This window comes from Sapajus apella, unplaced genomic scaffold (assembly GCF_009761245.1).
Source record: "Sapajus apella isolate SASKATOON/1434 unplaced genomic scaffold, GSC_monkey_1.0 scaffold89, whole genome shotgun sequence".
In the NCBI taxonomy this organism is placed as follows: Eukaryota; Metazoa; Chordata; class Mammalia; order Primates; family Cebidae; genus Sapajus; species Sapajus apella.
Window position 1 is genome coordinate 5218780 of NW_022437029.1, and position 6974 is coordinate 5225753.

General features: G+C 46.7%; 1 non-coding gene across 1 annotated transcript; it reads left to right on the forward strand.

Annotated features, from left to right (window-relative positions):
- The first annotated feature begins 29 nt into the window (after window positions 1-29).
- LOC116534840 lies at window positions 30-136 on the forward strand. Its single transcript, XR_004261909.1, has one exon. It is a non-coding gene; the product is annotated as a U6 spliceosomal RNA (small nuclear RNA).
- Window positions 137-6974: the final 6838 nt, after the last annotated feature.

A 6974-nucleotide genomic window follows, 5' to 3' on the forward strand; every position in this document is an offset into this window, starting at 1 on the left:
AGAAAGAAAGAAAGAAAGAAAGAGAGAGAGTGCTCGCTTCGGCAGCACATATACTAAAATCGGAACGATACAGAGAAGATTAGCATGGCCCCTGCGCAAGGATGACACGCAAATTCGTGAAGCGTTCCATAAAAAAAAAAAAAAAAGAAAGAAAAAAAGAAAGAAAGAAAGAAAGAAAGAAAGAAAAGAAAAGAAAACTCTGAAGCAGTAAAGAAGGTGCAAACCTGAGGGGAGCACCTTGGGCAGCATCAAGGAGTTTTTTAAGCCAACATTTCCTGAAGCCTGACCAAGTGCCAGGTTCTGGCTAAGTGTTTGCATCTCTCACCCCCATTTAAACCTCCCAGCAACTCTTGAGTACGTTTTGGCAGCTTCACTTCATGAGCAAGGAAACTGGGATGCAGAGAGGTTGAGTAGCTTGCCCAAAATGATGCAGTAAACAGCAGAGCTGGGCTTGGAATTCAGGCCAGCTGCACTTTAAGTCCCAGCTCTTCACCTCCTTGCTCTTGGGACACAGGCAGGCTGGCTTCTTTGCAAAGAACAGCATCACACACCTCCCTCTGCTCACCGACCCCCTCCCGCCCGACTGGGATCAAGGTCGACTTGATCCAGATGGCGGCAGGCAAGTCTAATGAGATGTGAAGTGATTCCCCATGGGGAGCCAAGAGTGGCTGGGAGAGAATCCCAGATTCACATCCCCTGACTTGAGATGTCACGAGCAAATGCTATAGCCATGCATTAAAAACAGCAGAACAACAACAAAGTCAGCACTCTCACTGAGTCCTCTCCATCTCCCGTCCGTCCAACTGCTTAGGTTGGAAGGACCTCAGGCCCTCAGGTGTGGCATAGGCGCCACCTGCTCTAGGCCCCCACAGGCACAGTCAGAACCCGCCTCCACCATCCCTAGCATCCACACAGACAGCATTGCCGACAGGCCCAACTTTCACAGACACGACTTGCTGTTTCCTCTCGAAATGGCAGAAAGCACCTGCTCAGGCACTGGGACACACACCTAGGAATTTATATTTCTCTTTTTTAGAGAAAGCAAATCTTGCCAGGCACGGTGGCTCATGCCTGTAATCCTAGCACTTTGGGAGGCTGAGGTGGGTGGATCACCTGCGGTCAGGAGTTCAAGACCAGCATGGCCATCATGGTTAAACCCCATCTTTAAAAAAAATAAAAAATAAAAAAAAGGGAAAGTAATCCTGGAAATAAATAGACTGATAGGCCGGGTGCAGTGGCTTACACCCATAATCCTAGCACTTTGGGATGCTGAGGCGGGAGGATTGCTTGAGCTCAGGGGTTAGAGGCCAGCCTGTGTACACAGAGTGAGACTTTGTCTCTACTAAAAAATTTAAAAATTAGGCTGGGTGGGGTGACTCATGCCTGTAATCCCAGAACTTTGGGAGGCTGAGGTGAGTGGATCACCTGAGGTCAGGAATTCAAGACCAGCCTGACCAACATGGAGAAACCTCATCTCTACTAAAAACACAAAATTAGCCAGGTATGGTGGCACATGCCTGTAATCCCAGCTACTTGGGAGGCTGAGGCAGGAGAATTGCTTGAACCCAGGAGGCAAAGGTTATAGTGAGCTGAGATTGCACCATTGCACTCCAGCCTGGGTAACAAGAGCAAAACTCTGTCTCAGAAAAAGACCCCCCCCAAAAAAAATTAAAAATTAGCTGGATGTGGCGGCACATACCTATAGCCCCAGCTACCTGGGAGGCTGAGTCAGAGCGAAGTGGGAGATCAAGGCTGCAGTGAGCTATAATCATACCACTGTTGTACTCCAGTCTGGGCGGTACAGCAACACCCTAACTCAAAATAAATAAATAAATAGGCTTGGCACAGTGGCTCATGCCTGTAATCCCAGCACTTTGGGAGGCTGAGGCAGGTGGATCACGAGGTCAGGAGTTCAAGACCAGCCTGGCCAATATGGTAAAACCCCATCTCTACTAAAAATACAAAAATTAGCTGGGCATGGAGGCAGGCGTCTGTAATCCCAGCTACTTGGGAGGCTGAGGCAGAGAACTGCTTGAACCTGGGAGGGCAGAGGTTGCAGTGAGCTGAGATGTTGCCACTGCACTCCAGCCTGGGCAACAGAGTGAGACTCTGTCTCAAAAATAAAAAAATAAAAAATAGGCCAGGTGTGGTGGCTCATGCCTGTAATCCCAGCACTTTGCGAGGCCGAGGCGGGTGGATCACAAGGTCAGGAGTTCAAGATCAGCCTGACCAACATGGTGAAACCCCATCTCGAAAGAAAGGAACGGAAAGAAGGAAAGGAAAGAAAGGAAGAAAGAGAAAGAGAGAAAGAAGAAAAGAAGAAAGAAGGAAAGAAAGAAAGAAAGAAAGAAAGAAAGAAGGAAAGAAAGAAAAGAAAGAAAGAAAAGAAAGAAGAAAGAAAGAAAGAAAAATAGAAATAGATAACATGGAAGCTTCCTGGACTCTGGACCCATGTGTGTATTGTTTCTTAGAAACAATTAAACAGAGCTGGGCCACCTCTCACCCTGCTTCAGTTATTAGTTTTCCCCAAGCTTCTTGTTTCTGTTGCCCTCTGTGCCTGAAGCTAATCATCAGATTTCCAGGTTGGTCACGGCTTCAGAAGTTTCACTGAGGCATGTGGTGATCTGAGCTCATGGTCTTTCTTTCTTCAGCTCTGAAGTTAATGATGAACACTGGAACAGCCACCTTATCAAATACTTATCAAAAGCCAGCCTGAAGTTGACAGGAGAGTTTGACAGAGGCCAAGGATGTGTGCTTTTTAAAGTAAACATGATGGCTTTGACAGGAATGCATTTTGAAAAGTTAACATAGCACCATTGTTTCCTATGATCCATGAAAAACAAACAAACAAACACCATAGCGCCAAAGAGATGGTTTATTTTTATTTTTATTTTTATTTTGAGATGAAGTTTTGCTTTTGTTGTCCAGGCTAGAGTACAATGGCGTGATCTTGGCTCACCACAACCTCCGCCTCCCAGGTTCAAGTGATTCTCCTGCTTTTCAGCCTCCCACGTAGCTGGGATTACAGGCATGGGCCAACATGCCCAGCCAATTTTGTATTTTTCGTAGAAACAGGGTTTCTTCATGTTGGTCAGGCTGTTCTTTTACTCCCGACCTCAGGTGATCTGCCTGCCGTGGCCTCCCAAAGTGCTGGGATTACAGGCCTAAGCCACCGCACCTGGCCAGAGATGGTTTATTTTAAAGGCAGGTCATAACTCAGGACCACAAGCTTGGAGACTTGAATGCAACGAAAGGCAAACTGAGCTTGGCTCCTGCAAGAGCCTCCTGGTAATGTAAGCTGTGTCCCAGCAGCCTTCGAGGGTGGACTCTAAAGAGAAAATATCTTAAAGAATTGCAGATGACTGTGACTTGGAGTTGTGTTGGGGAAAATTTTGCAGGCACATTATTAGACTATATCAATTAAATATGACATCAGTATGAGAGTTAAGGTGAAATTCAAATTACTTCCTGGAAACAACCATAGCAATGACTCATCCTATAGGTCTTGAATTAAAGCTATATTTCAGTAACACTGTATACTTCAAAACCACAAAATGGAAGCTTTGATTTTTCCTTCAGTCACCTGAAAAGTACTGCAGCAGTATTCAAGTATTGCATTTCAGAGACCTGACACGAGATGGTTAGCTGATGTTAGGAGAATGCATGGTTTTTTGTTTTTTTGAGATGACGGAGTCTCACTCTGTCACCAGGCTGGAGTGCCATGGTGCGATCTCGGCTCACTGCAACCTCTGCCTCCCAGGTTTAAGGGGTACTTCTGCCTTGGCCTCCTGAGTAGCTAGGACTATAGGCGCTTGCCACCACACCTGGCTAATATTTTGTATTTTTAGTAGAGACGGGTTTTACCATGTTGGCCAAGATGGTCTCGATCTCCTGACCTTGTGATCAGCCCACCTCGGCCTGCCGAAGTGCTGGGATTACAGGCGTGAGCCATGGTGCCCAGCTACGTGTTTATTATTTTCAGTGAAAATTAAAAATGAAACAAAACTCACAGAGGTGGCTTGGTCCAGGAGAATTCTGATGTCTCCATTTCTTAGTGATGGCCAACCTGGGGCAATGCATCAGCATTTCTTCCAAGATGAAGGGATCCCTAGGGAAATAGCAGGTGGTCATCCGTGACTTATTTTATCTTGCATTAAAAAATCTTTGAAATATTAGACTCAGGAATCACACTTTATCCTGTGAATGTTGTATGACAGTTTTATTCCTTAAGCGAACTTACCTTCGGAAGGCAAAAGTGCGTTCGATCCACGCCTGATTGCTGACACAAGGTTTTGCTTAAGCCCTTGTGACTAGATCTTGAATTATGGAAATGCAATTTTTGCTGGAGAAAAAGAAATGGAGGTCCTGCAGTACCATCTCCTTCCACAATGCGTAATAATTTTTGATTAAGCATGTTATTTCTTTTAAAAACAAGAGATGATCTTTCAGTGTCTTCTAGGAGTAGCTTATTGGCAGCAGTTTTGGGTGACAAATCAGAAGGGGCCATTAAAACACTGGTTGCAGTGAGCCGAGATCTCACCATTGCACTCCTCCCTGGGCTACCGAGCAAAACTCCATCTCAAAATAATAATAGACATACAGAAAAATGCATATATCGTAGGTGTCCAGCTCGATGTATTTTCACAAACCAAACACCCCTGTTTTACCAGAACACAACCAACATCCTAGAAGCCCCCTCATCCTCCCTTTCAGTCACTGCCGACCCCCAAGATAACCAATATTCTAACACCATAGATAAGTTTTGCCTGGTTTTGTACTTTGTGGAAATGGAATCACGCAGTCTGTTCTCTTTTGTATCTGGCTTCTTTCACACAATGTTATGTCTGTGCCATTCATCCATATTGCTGCCTGTAGCTGCGACAGCTCCTTCTCTCTGGTGGCTGATATTCCATTGTGTGAATACACCACCATTCATTTATCCATCCTACAGCTGATGGACATTTGAGTAGCTTCCAGTGTGGGGCTGCTAGAGAGCCAGCTGCAAGAGCATGTCACATGGGTCACAGTGTGCTGGTGCCCAGGACTGTTCCTAATGTGCTCGAACGCTTCCTGGAGCTGCTTGGAACGGCGCCGGCTCTCGAGGTCTGCACGGCATTGTGTGTTGCCCTTCTGCCGGCAGATGTGAGCCTCGGGCGAGAAAGGCCACGGCTCCCCACCTGTGAAAACCGACTCTTGTTTCTATGAAACAAGTTTTTTAAAAGATCAGCAACTGAGAACAGAAGTAAGTATTGTTTGCATTATCTTAGCGATTGCGGCAGCTGGCCACAGAGAATCTGGATCAGAGCTAATAAGAGAACTTATTGAAATAGGATACAGCCTAACAATTCTTGAACAAGGAATAGGGCATGCCCAGGGAAGTAGAAAATAGTAGAAGCTGAGAGGTAAAATGTTGCCAAAAAACCTTAACTGAACCATCTTATCTCAATAGCTTATGTGTTTTAAACAAGAGCAAAAAGACAGGCGTGGTGCCTCATGCCTGTAATCCCGTATTTTGGGAGGCTGAGGTAGAAGGATCACTTTGAGGCCAGGAGATCAGCCTGGACAGCATAGTGAGACCTTGTCTCTCCAAAAAAAAAAAAAAAGTTTGGGCACAGTGGCTCACGCCTGTAATTCCAGCACTTTGGGAGGCCGAGGTGGGCGCATCACGAGGTCAAGAGATCGAGACCATCTTGGTCTGGTGAAACCCCATCTCTATATATGTATATATAAAAAAAGCCAAAATTCTTCATGAACAAAATCACTCGCCTATCTTTTCCCTGAGAAAGTGAGTTCGCATCTGAACCCAGGGCTGCCCTAGGGATGTTGCCCAAGCTCCCAGTGGTAAAGTTCTGCTTCTCGTCTGTATAAAAGGGGGGACTATGTTCTCAGGGCCTGACAGTCAGTGAGACATGGGAGGTGCAAGTGCTGGAAAACACTGAGTAGACACTGCCCAAATGTGCATTCCCTTTTAGCCCCCACGTGCCGTGGTTTAGACAAGAACTATAACGTGTAGCCAAGAGCTCAAGTGCACAAATGGGCTAGAATGTGTGACTCAGAGGAACGTCAGAAGATGCACAGCTTCTGCCCTTTGAAAATCTAGAAGAAAAATAAGTGAAAAAACTCCATGGGTGCCAGCACAGGGCAGAGAGTGAGTGGGGAGGAGAACAGCGTGCTCCAGAGGGGGCCGACGCCGGCAGGGGCAGGATCGAGGGCAGCACGGCCACACGCACCAAACTGACAGCCTTTTCAGTGAATGCAGCTTCACTCTACACGTATCAGATTCTGGGTGTAAGAGAAAGGCTCTAGCGTGATGTGCGTCTTGGAATGTTTTCACCTTGTCCAGACGCTCAATCACTTGGTTGGGTGAAAAAAGTGGGGCCTGAGGTCTCAGGATTTGGGGTGCTTTCAGGATGCCTCTTCCCAGAACATCTCTTCTGTATGAACCCAGAGTCAGCAGCTCCAAGGCAGACCTTGACCTCTCCTGTGAGTAGAGGTGACAAGTTTGGATTTGAGGACAAAAGATCATATGTCTGGGAATGAAAGGCAGGCAACACGATGACGCTTTGAGGTTCAGGTGCCTGAAGCGTCACTGCTACGGCTCCAGCTGTGCTGGGGGGTCTCCACAGGGCCTGGAGACTTTCACCAGGCTTACCAGCAGGGCTGCAGGAAACGGGGAGGAGTGAGTGCGCTCCAGTCAGGCAGAAAAACTCACTTCAGCTCTCCTGGTTTCTCCACCTTGACTGAGGCTCCTTCTGCCTATTAGACTCCCAGCCCCAGTCACAATCATCCTTCACGTTTACGCGCGTGCATGACGTTTTCTGGCCCTCAAAGAGAGGCAACCCACTTTATCCCAACATGAAGGAGATCAGGTAGTTACCATCACACTCACTTTACAAATAAGCTCAAGCAAACCCAGAGACGTTATGTAACTGACAGCTGTATGAAAAGCCACAAGCCATAGGTCCAAGACACCT